Below are 13,611 nucleotides of genomic sequence, written 5' to 3'. Positions count from 1 at the left end.
ACGGATGGACTGGCTCCTTGTCTTTACTCATCCAACCTTCAATTGGTTGCAACAAGATTAATTTGAAAAGGATCCCTTTCCTTGTGAATACCTTTCCCTCGGACTCTCTCATTCACTTCATTCCTGAAATGAAGCAGGAATGGAGTCCATTCTAGAATTTGGTTATTTCCAAATCTAGGTTTTTCTCAGCACCTGGTTGACTTGTGATCTAAGGTAAATAAAAACAGCCCACATTTATATAGCCCCTTCAATGTAGTGAGTCATAGATAGAGCCACATAAGAATGTAACAGCTAGTCACAGGAGGAGGCCATTCAGCCCCTCGAGCCTGCTCCACCATTTAATAATCATGGCTGATCTCATCTCGGCCTCAACTCCACTTTCCTGCCTCCCCTGTCCCACAGACCCTTTCACCCAGTTCCAACACTCTCCCTCTACCTGGACTCCTCTCTCTGGCCTTTTACCTGCACTCGATCTGTTCATTGAGAACTGTCGACGTGATACTAATCGCCTCAATTTCTCTGTCCCCCCCCTCACCAAATCCAACCTTTCTCCCTCCAAACTGACTGCACTCCATGCACTCAGATCGAACCCTCACTTTGTTATTAAGCCTGCCGATAAGGGTGGTGCTGTTGCAGTCTGGCGTACTAACCTCTACGTTGCAGAGGCTGAATGCCAGCTCTCAGATACCTCCTCCTGTCTTCCCCTGGAAAATGACCACACCAAGACACATCAGGTCATTGTATCTAGCCCCCAGCCCCACTGCCTCCAAGCTGACAGTGCCCTAGCCGCGCACAGCTCGCTTCTACCTGCTTCCAAAAATCTACAAACAGGACTGTCTGGGCGGACCTATTGTTTCAGTCTGTTCCTGCCCCACAGAACTCATCTCTTCCTACCTTGACTCTGTCTTCTCTCCCCTGGTCCAGCCCCTGCCCACGTACATCCATGAGTTCTTGAGAAAGGGTCACCGGACCCGAAACATGAACTCTGGTTTTTCTTCACAGATGCTGCCGGACCTGCCGAGCTTTTGCAGCAACTTCTGTTTTTGTTTCCACTTTCCTGTCTGCTCTCCATGACCCTTCAGCCTCACACTAATTAAAAATCTGTCCTATTTCTTCCTTAAATTTACTCAGTGTCCCATATCTACCGCACTCTGGAGTAGTTCATTCCACAGATTCAGAACCCTTTGAGAAAAGTAATTTCTCCTCATCTCAGTTTTAAATCTGCTACCCCTTATGCTAAAATGATGACTTCTTGTTCTAGATTGCCCCATAATCTGCTCTGCAGCTACTTTATCTATCCCTTTTAGCGTTTTATATGCCTTAATTAGATTTCTTCTCATTCTTCTAAACTCTATCATATACAGACATAAACTGCTCAATTTCTACCCATAAGACAAGCCTTTCGTGTCTGGAATTAATCAAGTGAACCTCATGTGACCTGCATCAGTGAGGAGATGTTAGGGCAGGGGACCTAAAGATTTGTCAAAGAGGGAATATCAGAGGGGATTGTGACGGAATTAGACAATCATTGATATTGTGTTTACACAGTTGCATTATCAGCTGTGCCTGTTGCTCTATTCTCTGAGCTTTGTATACTTCGACCATTTCTGTCACCAACACAACCTCTTCAACCTGTCAATCGTGACCTCTGTCCCTTGATGACCCTGAACATTGTGGCATTGAATCACTTAATTTCAGTCCTGGACTCAAACCACGTACCATCCAGCTTTGAGAACACATCCACCCTTAGTACTTAAGTTGACCTCCCAGTTGCTACACGAGGTGAGGATCGTTGCATCCTTTGTTTGCTTTAATTTGGTGTCGCTGCTCTGAGCCTGGACCAGATCTTTGACTTGGGTTTGGCGAACTGCGAGGATGTCTATTTGTTCTGAAATGGGGGGTCTGCCATTATTCTCCTTTGTGGGTACTCTGTTTAGCCAATGCGTCTGCCCTTATGTTCCCAGTTAGGGACGCTCAGTGTGGGCTCTAACCTTAATGATATCGTATTCGTGGCTTTGGGCTGTTTGGAGAATAAATTTGAGCAGGGGTGCTGACAGCTTCCCACTGTAGCAGGAAGTCAGTGGAAGTGTATGCATGCTGACTGTGTGGGGGAGATTATTCTGAGTGGCTGACCACACAGGCTAGAGTTGCTAGTTCCTGCAGACTGGCTGCATGGTTTGTTAGGGAGCATCAGCACTGTCTGTAAAATTAGCACTTTAATTTTTAAATTGTGCAATGGCATTTTGAATGGTCCACAGTGCAGGCTCTGTTTTCTTTGTCTGTCTGGTGCAGGACTCTGAGCGTAACTGTAGGTTTTTGCATTTCTCATCCAGAACGTTTTGGGATGTGTCTCAATCACTGACCAGGCACCTGTGCCTCCTGGTGCACTCTTTCACACTGGCACTAAACCTGTCCCAAAGTGTGCCACATTCACCTCTGGCTCCTCTGGTGCTGCTGTTTTGACTCTCACATTCTCCAGTTCCTGCTTTGCTTCCTCCAGCTCCTTTTTGAACTTCACCTTCTCCCATTCTCTCACTCACTCTCAGCTACTCCATTCAGTTGCCCATTTCTGGAGCCTCGCTGAGATTCCCTTCAGCTTTCCACACCAGCAAACCACGCTCCCCCCCCCCCCACCCCATCCCCCACGCCTCAGCATTTCTGACCCCAGGTCCCACGCCCGATATTTCCTCACTGCAACAGTCGACCCACCTGGGCAGTCGGCTTCTCATCCTATTGTTTCCTTTCACTTTACTGCTCTCTCTCTCTTTCTGTCTGTCTCGTGGGTCCCTGCCCTTTTTAGCTGCTTTTATGCTTCTCTGCGACTCTGGTCCCCTGACTTAATTCACTATCTCTTACCTCATGAGTCTGTGACCTTATTCTAGCTTTTCTGTGTCCTGGTGAGTTCCTGACCCCAACATCTGGCTTCCCGCCACCTCATGGATCATCTGACCCTGTACTCAGCTTCCTTGCCTCTGTTTTCTGCATGTGCCTGACCCAGTGCTAACTCTGGCTGTTTATCTTCCTCATGTTACAAGCACTTGGTTTATGGCCCAATCACTGATTGGAAACCTTCACCATCTTTCACCCACTTGAATCCTAAACCAGTCCAGCTCGTCCCCGCCTCCCTAACCTGTTCTTCCTCCCACCTATCCCCTCCTCCAACCTCAAGCCGCACCCCCATCTCCTACCTACTAACCTCATCCCGCCCCCTTGACCTGTCTGTCCTCCCTGGACTGACCTATCCCCTCCCTAACTCCCCACCTACACTCACCTTTACTGGCTCCATCCCCGCCTCTTCGACCTGTTTGTTTCCTCTCCACCTATCCTCTCCTCTATCCATCTTCTATCCACCTCCCCTTCTCTCCCTATTTATTTCAGAACCCCCTTCCCCTCCCCCATTTCTGATGAAGGGTCTAGGCCCAAAACGTCAGCCTTTCTGCTCCTATGATGCTGCTTGGCCTGCTGTGTTCATCCAGCTCTGCACCATCATGTGGGCCAGCTGCCCTCTTAAATCAGACTGAGGCTGGATGTTCAAGAGTTCAAGGCTGGTTTGACATCAAAGGATATACAAACACTTGTAACTGAAGCCCACCTAGGGACACCAATGCTGTTTATGTATTTTGACCAGTTTATGCACTGAAAACCACTTTACTCAAACGCTATTGTCAGTGAGCCAGACAAAGGACACAGAATTAGCTTTGTGGTTAAAATTGATTTTGATCCACATCTTTGATTCCCCATTGTACATAGACAACAATACCCTATTCACTAACTATCTTCCATACACACATCAATGAGCTTAACAATACTACATCCAAATAACTTCATGCGTAAATTGAGAATTAGCCATTATTCACATACACTGGCTCACCCCAAGCCTATTTGACAGTTACAGGCATTTGATAGAGTAAAATTCATCCACTCAGCAATTTACATAGTCCTTTTGCAATGCAGTCCAGATTCATTAGTTTTTTGGCTCCTACTGTAAGAGCATAGAGTCCACAGTTAGTTTCCGGATGAGTTCCTTCTTCCAACGGGGCAAATGTAACCATGAAGTGCGGTTGATCAAAGTAAGCAGGTTATACTACATGACCAGGTATAAGAGGAGACTTAACCATGGGTGTATCTGCATGTTTGAGCTCCAGTCCCAGAAGTCGTTCCCTCCCTGGCCCCCACAATGAGTCACTTTGATTTCCCTGATACACTTTTTGAATTTACTCTGTCTGCTGAATAACATCAGCAAAAAATTTAAGTGCATTTGGCAATTGTGTCCAGACCTGCTGTAATTTTTCCAGTAGGAGTTCTATGCCAGTGTTGTACTCCTCCCAATTTGATTGAGCTGGGTCACGGAATCTCCTTCTGATCTGACATAGGGCAGGCTCTCTTCTGCCAAGGTGGGTCTGACACTCAGGGTGGAGCTTTTCATTGTCTTCTTGGGTTGCTGCAAGTCTTCCTTAAGGGGCTGGCTTCCAGGTGTGTGTTTCTATTCCCTCTCACCCTGGACCTTCCAGAATGTTCTGTGGCCTTTGGCCAGTTATGTCATGAGCTTGATTCAAATCATGCAATGTGGTCACACCACAAGCCTTCACTGTTGTTGTGGTGGGTGAAGCGTAAAGTCACAACCTCAGGCATTGGCTGGAAGTCAAGGTGCCAGAAAATCTGATCAGTCGTCTCCAATACACAACCATTGGGCTGGGTGTAACTGGTTTTCTCTGAAAGTTTGTAATCTCTTTGACCTCAGTTTCGAGTATTCTGTGTAGCTGATTGCTGCTGGCTGCTATTTAGTTTAGTTTGGCCAATTATCTGTCAGGCCTGATTTCTCCAGCTGTGGGTCAATTTAGAATGTGCAATTTTGAATCCGTGGCTGCTTGACAATAGTCCAATCCCTTTCTGATGGAGCTATTGTTTGATAATTCTTGGTGAAAGTGAAGCATTTTGAGTTATTGGTCTTGACTGTAGTCATTCAACAGCGCAGTGGAGCTGAACTAGCAAGAGGAGGTTATTGAACTGAGGTGCAGATATTTCTAATCAATCTGTTCAGAGATGTATGACATACCTCTGGAGCAGGTGGGACTTGAACCTGGACTTCTGACTTAGAGGTAGGGACACTACCACTATACCACATGAACTCCTTGGACTAAGGGCATACTCTTAGTCAAATTCAGTAACAGAGCTGCGACCTTCAGCTCATTGTGCAGTATCTAATTCACCTGTCGACCCAATGTACTGCTGGAGGTGGAAAAGAGGAACTGACACATCGAGTAATGACCATCTTTAAAGATCTTCTTCCAGGATTGAGGCTGATGTGCTAGCCAGGGGATTCATTGGGATCGGAGCCCCTGGGAAGCAGTGTGTTAATTAGAGTGGCTTTACCACATGGTGTATTCTCTTAGATGATTTTTAAATGTCAAGTTTTAAATTACTGAAAGAAAATGTAACTCTTTAACTTCAGTTAATTATATCAATGCTGGAGGTTAAGCCTAAATCCCAAGAGAGATAAAGCTATCTTCGTATAGCAAACCCCTGTTCTCTGTGTCAGTTCCATAATTCTTTCACTGTCTGTACAAGGCACATTATTTTCTTCACACCGTAGCAAACACACTAACCGTAGTGAGCATAACCCTTCATACTATACTGAACACACCATGATTGTCGTGAACACTGCTCTGCACCCTAAAATGATAACCCTATATTTGTAGTGAGCGCATTGTATACACTATAGTGAACACATTAACTGTAGTTAGCATAATGCTGCATACTGTAGTGAACATATTAACTGTAGATAGCACAATGATGCAGAATGTGGTGAACACATTAAATGTAGTAAGCTCAATGCTGCAAACTTGGGTGACCATATTAACTGTCCTGAGCATAATCCATGAAATCATAAAACATTGCAGCAGAGGTGAGCCGTTCAGCCCACTGAGTCTGCTCCGCCATTCAATGTGATCAATGACTGATCTCATGTACGTTATGTAGTGAGCACAATTTTGCGCAATATATTAAACATAGTGTAATTGTAGTGAGTACAATCCTACATGTAAGAAGTAACACTATAGTGAACACTCTATTGAAAACCTTGTACATAGCACCCGAACCATTTGCTCACTGTAGGAACTGAAACAGGGCACATCAAAGCCATCCTGCAGGATAATGGCTCCCTGATTAGATCATTCCTCACTGTAACATCACACAAACTCACAAAAGGCTCTGAGGCACTCACCCCAGTCTTGAATAGTGCCCAGTCCACCTCAAATATCTGAGCATCAAGTGAAGCTACATCTGTGCAGTAGCGATGTGTGTGAAGTTCACCACTAACAAGGTGATACCATCAATCCAAAAAGATGTTCAACCTATCTCACAAATGAGCCGTGTGGTATATGAATTTTAGTGCCAGTGTGATGCCAAGTATTTAGACCATATGCCTCGCATCGTATCAAATAGGAATGATCCTTTGGCTGTTAATAGTAAGCCAAATACTGACTGTACCCAAGCAGTCCACAACTTGTAAAGCTCACAACATAGTAGCCAACATGAGGTCTGACTCCGTGACAGGACTACATCTGTTGGATAATCCTGAAGGTGTGAGGAATTAAGCTGGGATCATCAGTTGAGCTCTCATTGTGATGTACTTGCATGTTGGAAACGTCATGTGTAATAACATATGAACTTGAATATATGACCATGATCCTTGCAGATGAAAAGAATGTGTGCACACACTGCACTTATTACAACACAACAAAATAAGTAACAGCCATTGGAGGGTTGATTTCTAAGGGCAATGCCCTGACCAACCAGAGTCAACCTGCCTGGTTTAAAATTTAAACAAAATCTGGCAGTTAACTGTCAATCAGTATCAGTAGGTGTATTCCTCATGCCAACAGCTGTATCAATCAGAATCCACTTGACAACCAATCAGCACTCTCTTCTCCTGCAGCATAAACGTTGGGATTTTCCCCAAAATGGTATTTCTTGTTTAATGTTTTAACAAAGACCTATAGCTTGGGTTGTTGGTTGGAGTTGTTGGTTGGTTCGCCGAGCTGTCTGGTTTTCATGCAAATGTTTCATCTCCCTTCTAGGTGACATAATCAGTGCTGTGTAGCCTCTATTGAAAAGCTGTTGTTTTGTCCCGCGCTGAATTTATATGGTCCGGTCTGTCATGGTGGGCAGTCTTGTTTCCAGTTTTGTACCGTAGTGGTATGTAGATGGGGTCTATTTCAACATGTTTGTTCATTGCATTGGTGGCTGAAAACCAGGCCTCCAGGAATTCTCGTGCTTGTCTTTGCCTCGTTTGTCCTAGCACTGTAACTTTGTCCCAGTCAAATTGATATCCTTCTGTGTCGGAATGTATTGAAACGAGGGAGAGTTGGTTGTGCCGTTTTGCTGCGAGTTGGTGTTCATGTATCCTGGTGGCAAGTTTCCTGCCCATCTGTCCTTGGTACTTTTTTGTGAATTGGCCTGATAACTGACACAAACAAACTTCAACAAAATGTGAGATAACAAGGTGTAGTACTGGATGAACACAGCAGGCCAAGCAGCATCAGAGGAGCAGGAAAGCTGACGTTCCGGGTCTAGACCCTTCTTCAGAAATGGGGGAGGGGAAGGGGATTCTGAAATAAATAGGGAGAGAGGGGGAGGCGGATAGAAGATGGATAAAGGAGAAGATAGGTGGAGAGGAGGCAGACAGGTCAAAGAGGCGGGGATGGAGCCAGTAAAGGTGAGTGTAGGTGGGGAGTTAGGGAGGGGATAGGTCAGTCCAGGGAGGACGGACAGGTCAAGGGGGCGGGATGAGGCTGGTAGGAAGGGGATGGGAGTGGGGCTTGAGGTGGGAGGAGTGGATAAGTGGGAGGAAGGACAGGTTAGGGAGGCAGAGACGAGTTGGGCTGGTTTTGGGATGCGATTGGGGGCGGGGAGATTTTGAAGCTTGTGAAGTCCACATTGATACTATTGGGCTGCAGGGTTCCCAAGCGAAATATGAGATGCTGTTCCTGCAACCTTCAGGTGGCATCGTTGTTGCACTGCAGGAGGCTCAGGATGGACATGTCGTCCAAGGAGTGGGAGGGGGAGTTAAAATGGTTCGTGACTGGGATGTGCAGTCGTTTGTCGCGAACCACGTGTAGGTGTTCCACAAAGCGGTCCCCAAGCGGTTCCCACTATCTCTCTTCAACAAAATGTGTAATTTTTCAGTAATGCCCACGTTCTGTACGAACAAATAACCGTAGTGAATACACTTAATCTGTAATTAAAACAACCCTGCATACAGCAGTGAATACACTGACTGTAGTGATCACAATACTACACACTACAGTGAACATACTAACTGTAGTGAGCATAATTCTACATACTATTATGAACAAGCACTAACTGTAGTGAGGTGCAGAGCTGGATGAACACAGCAGGCCAAGCAGCATCATAGGAGAAAAAAGGCTGACGTTTCGGGCCTAGACCCTTGGTGCTGCTTGGCCTGCTGTGTTCATCCAGCTCTGCACCTTGTTGTCTCGGATTTTCCAGCATCTGCAGTTCCTACTATCTCTAACTGTAGTGAGCTCCATTTTGCAGACTCTAGTAAACCCGGTCCAATTAAGAATGAGGGGGAAAAGTGTTGATCTGAGCTGGGTAGAACTACGAAGTAGAATCACAGCCACAAGCAAAGTGTGGGTCAGAGAAAACCGTGTACTGTTCCCCTCAATATCCCAATGGACAACTTTTTGTGTTCACAGCATCACAGATAGCTGTCAGCCGGTCACTATGTACTTTTATCTCTGCCTCTATGTTGCTTCTACAGTGGTTAGTCTCTATTTGTAAGCAAGATGAATGACAATATAGTTTGTTAATTCAACAGTAATGCTACAATTACTGAACAAAATAGTTGTACACCAATAGCAAAAGTCCCAATTTATCCCCAAGAACCTGAAATGTGTTTATTCAAGTTATGGTGTGTTCACTACCGTGTGCAGGCTTGTGCTCACTGCCTTTGTGGTGTATCCTGGACAGACTAGACAAGAAATCTGCAAACTCTATAAGCTTTAGGTGTGAGCCTGTATGTGATTTCCACAAATGGCTGTGAGGTACCCTCAGCTATGTATATATTCAATGAAGTATTTGCCAAAGACATAACATTGTCCAAATGTCAAGGTCACTTGATTTGTGACAGACGTCTGAACAGCTTGCTGTATCCAATTTTTAAAAGTATTGACTGAATATTCGACATATGACAAGCCTGTGTTGGCTTGACAGTAGAATCTGGTGTGCACCATCTGAAGGAGTGTTGGCGATACACTGCACTGTGATGTTCAGCATTGAGTTATGGAACTGTGGGGAGGACTGTGGGGAGGATGAAAAGCATATTCAAAGAGCTAGCAGAGATAGGTAGAGTGGCCTCCTGTGTAGTATCAATCTCTTATTCTAGGCTAGGCAAAGTGGGTGAAGTCTAGTAAACTTTGTTTTTATGACATTTCAGGTCCAATGAACTACAAGGGAACATGCTGCTAGGATTTGGGGATTTTGTTTTCCTTATTCTGCCAACGTGTGTGCACTTTGATTCTCTCCATGGCCACTGTCATATTGTACATTGTGGGTATCATTCTGTTAACATTTCCTTTCCATAAACATCTCTGCTGGTTATCCAATTGCCTAGGAGAAGTCTTCTTGATGTATTTGCAGTCATTACGATTCCCAGATTGGACTGCCTCTCATTCCGTTATCAACTGAGGATGTTCACCTTTTCACTGAAAACAGGAACCCATTGTAATTTCAAACCAAAAAATGGCAAATGTGATAAATATTGATCTTATATCAGTCTTCACAGTAGAAGATAAGGGTGAAGTACCACAGATACAAGAAAAAATAGAAATTGATTAATGGGAGACTCTTTCTAGATATATTGTACATCAAAATAATGATGTTGGGAACAATGGGACTGAAGACAGGCTAAACTCTACAATCTGATGGTGTCAACCCCAGAGAACACAGCAAAATGAGTGAGAACATCGTCAATGTTTTAGTCATGATCTTCCAAACCACTAATGATTCAAAAATTGTTTTATTTAATTGAAAAGCTGCCAACATTACCCCATTATTTAAGAAGGCTTGGAGAGATAAACAACAAGAAATTACAGACCCACTAGTTTCATATCTGTTTTGAAAAGTTGTTAGAATCTGTTACTACGAAGAGAGTGACTGACAATTTGGACAAATGTGAACTGATTGGAGAGAGCCAACATACAATCACACAAGCCATTCAGCCCGTCAAGCCTGCTACCCCATTCAATAAGATCATGGCTAACCTGTTTGGGTTCTGAATTCCACATTCCCATCAAACCCCAATGACCTTTGATTCCCTGAACAAAAATCTATCCACCTCTGATTTAAAACTATTCAACGACCCCACTTCTAATGCCTTCTGAGGCAGAGAGTTCAAAAGTCACACAACGCTCTGAGAGAAAAATAATTCCCCTCATCTCTGTCCTGAAAGGGTGGCCCCTAATTTTAAAACAGTTCCCCCTAGTACTGGACTGACCCACAAGAGGAAACATCCTTCCCACGTCCACCTTGTCCAGACCATTCAGGATCTGATACACTTCAATCAAATCACCCCCTTACTCTTCTAAACTCCGGTGGATACAAGCCCAGTCAGTGCAACCTTTCCTCGTAAAACAACTCCACATTCTAGGGATCAATCCAGGAAATCTCCTCTGCACCACCCCTAATACATTTAAATCCTTCCTTAAATAAGGAAACCAAAACCTCACGCAGTGTTCGAGAAAGCATTGGCACGGATTTGTAAATGGGAGGTCATTGTCTAACAAACCTTGTGGAACTCCTTATGAAATCACGAAAGTGATGTTTAAGGGAGTATCCAAAGATATTATTTACATGGTTTCCCAAAAGGTATCCAACAAGGTTTTACGGAACAGAATTCTCAAAAGTGGAAACACATGGAATTGAAGGCAACCTTTAGATATTGTCAGGGAATTGGTTCAGCAATAGATGAAAGAACTTAGAGTATATTCTCAAATTGGCAGGACGTTACAATATCCCACAGGATGTATGGGGGACTCAACTTTTCACTCTATGTCTAGATTACTTAAAAGAAGGAATGAGTTTTGTACCCAGGTTTGTGAACAAGGTTAATTTAGGTGACACAGTAATTGGTGTTGATGAGAGCAAAAATTTTACAAAGGGACGCAGTTGGTTAAAGCATTGGGCAAAGCTGTGGGAAATGGAGTTCAATGTGAACCTTTAGACCAGCAAAAGATAGAACAGAATACTTTCTAAACAATGCAAGGCTGTGAATGTTAGCCTTCAGTGCAAGGGGTTTGGAATAGAATGGTTATTTCCCAACTGTATGGAGATCCCGTTACATCCCATCCAAATGCTGTGTTCAGTTCTCAAACTGCACAAAATGTCCCGCAGGGATACTAGGACTAAACGTGAAGGACAAATTGCACAGACGAGGGCAGAAATCTTACCAGGCTTTGAATGGTGCAGGCAATGGCAGGACATGAGGTAAAATCAGGAGAGATGGTCAGTGAGATTCATCTCGACATTGAGATTCTCTCGCCTCATCTTGTTCACCTTTTACAAGTCACACAGTGAGACTCTCATGAGACAGCGGTGTGCTCCCAGTCGATGCTCATTATTACCTGTGAATCATCCTGTTTACTGCCCAACTTGCCATGGGCTGTGATCTTACTGAACTCATTGTCACAAAACTCGACACAGAAACCAGAGCGGGCTCTCAGTGGGATTAACTTGCCACATGTTCCAAACAACCTCCATGTTGGACACTGGCACCAATATCTCAGGGAGCATGCTCCATGGGCACCGGTCACGCAGCCCACATCCACAGACATCAGCAACCAACATGTGCCAGCCTCTATGAACCCTCATGGAACATCGCTGATCCACTTACAGGACACTCTGCCCTTCAGTGCTGCCCCTCAGGCTGGCCTGGTAACTCCCATTGTAATGCTGCAGCAAGGACACTGTGTGCTCAGGTACACACCTCCAGCTCAGGGACTGCACCAGGCTGGATCTCTGGGACCCTCACTCACTGTCAGAGCACTCTGTCACGCTGAGCTACCCAGGGTCCTCACAGTGTGCCTGCCTTGTGTTGCCTTTTTGTGTTTTGCCCTCTCAGCCAAAGATACCACGCTGTCAGTACAGCTGTCTTGCCTTGTCATTTCGCATAGACATAAGGCCAGGAAGCTTGTCCTGGTTGTCAGCGAGCCGCAGTCTGGCCAAGAGGGATAGCCTTCGCTCGAGGGTCCCAGCACAAGAAGCCAAGGGCAGCCTTGATTCCGGTCCGGGGGCCTAGACACAGTCTCAGCCTGAAACATTGACTTTCCAGCTCCTCTGATGCTGTCTGACCCCTGGTGTGTTTGTCCAGCTCCAAGTTTACTGAGTCTGGCTTCCAGCATGAGCAGTCCTTTCTGTCTCCCAGTCATCTGCTCAGGTCTGTCAGAGTCCATACAGTGGGTAAGAAGCTGGATGTCAGGCAGCCCACCTCCCCCCTTGGCACTTTCTGCCAAGCTGTTTCCCTCCTGGAGTCAGAGAGGGGTGGGTATAACAGGAGATGGAAGTGGGTGACACAGTGTTACTGTTGGTATGGGGTGGAGGTGGGAAGGTGAGTGGGCAGCACAGAGGGCATACAGGGTTAGTGGTGTCAGTGTTGGCGTGGGTGAGCGTGAGTGAGAGAAGATGTTGCAGGCAATAGCCTCATGGTGAGAAACGCTCTGTTAAATTGAACATGACTCAGACTTAGCCAAAAAGCTGTACAATGCAACTGCAAAGATAGTAAGAACTGCCGATGCTAGAGTCAGAGATAAATAGTGTGGAGCTGGAGGAACACAGCAGGTCAGGCAGCATCAGAGGAACAGGAAAGTTGACATTTCGGGACGGGACCTTTCTTCAGAAAAATTCATTTCTTCATTTTTGAAGAAGCGTCCCGACGTGAAATGTCAGCTTTCCTGCCTCTCTGATGCTGCCTGGCCTGTTGTGTTCATCCAGCTCCACACTGTGTTAACAGTGCAGCTGCACATGTTTGTACAGCTTGTCTGATGTGCTTTGAGATTGTATCATCATAGTGACTCTAAGGTGAGGGATGCCGAGTTTATGGCTTTCCCCTGACAATAATTTCCTGCGAGGATCCTATTGCTGATGGGTTGGGAAAGTCACCTTCTCAGCTGGACACTATAATGAGCAGACAAGAATGGGATGAGTATTTCTCCATGACCAATGCACCTCATAATCTCCCCATCTCCTGACCTCCAGGGACGGAGAACTGTCCTGATAGAAACCTGTGCACAAACTACTGAAAATTCACAGGGTGTTTCCAATGACTTGATGGGCTAAGTGGCCTGCTTCCATACCGTAGGGAATTCTATGAAACAATGTAATTTTGCTGAAGATTTATTGAAATCATGGTGTAGAAATGTAACCAGACAATGCAGATAATTAGGATAAGGAGTATTTTTTTAAAAAAAGCAAGTTCCAGCAAAATAGGAAGAGAAATTTGTCCAAATTAAATGGCTGAAATAATTAACAAAAAAATTTCAGATCGATGCTGGGAAATATTAAAATAAAAAGGGTAAAAATCAATATTCAGTG

Source organism: Rhincodon typus, chromosome 34, assembly GCF_021869965.1.
Source record: "Rhincodon typus isolate 14 chromosome 34, sRhiTyp1.1, whole genome shotgun sequence".
Taxonomy (NCBI): Eukaryota; Metazoa; Chordata; class Chondrichthyes; order Orectolobiformes; family Rhincodontidae; genus Rhincodon; species Rhincodon typus.
Note: the sequence above shows the minus strand (reverse complement) of the source record.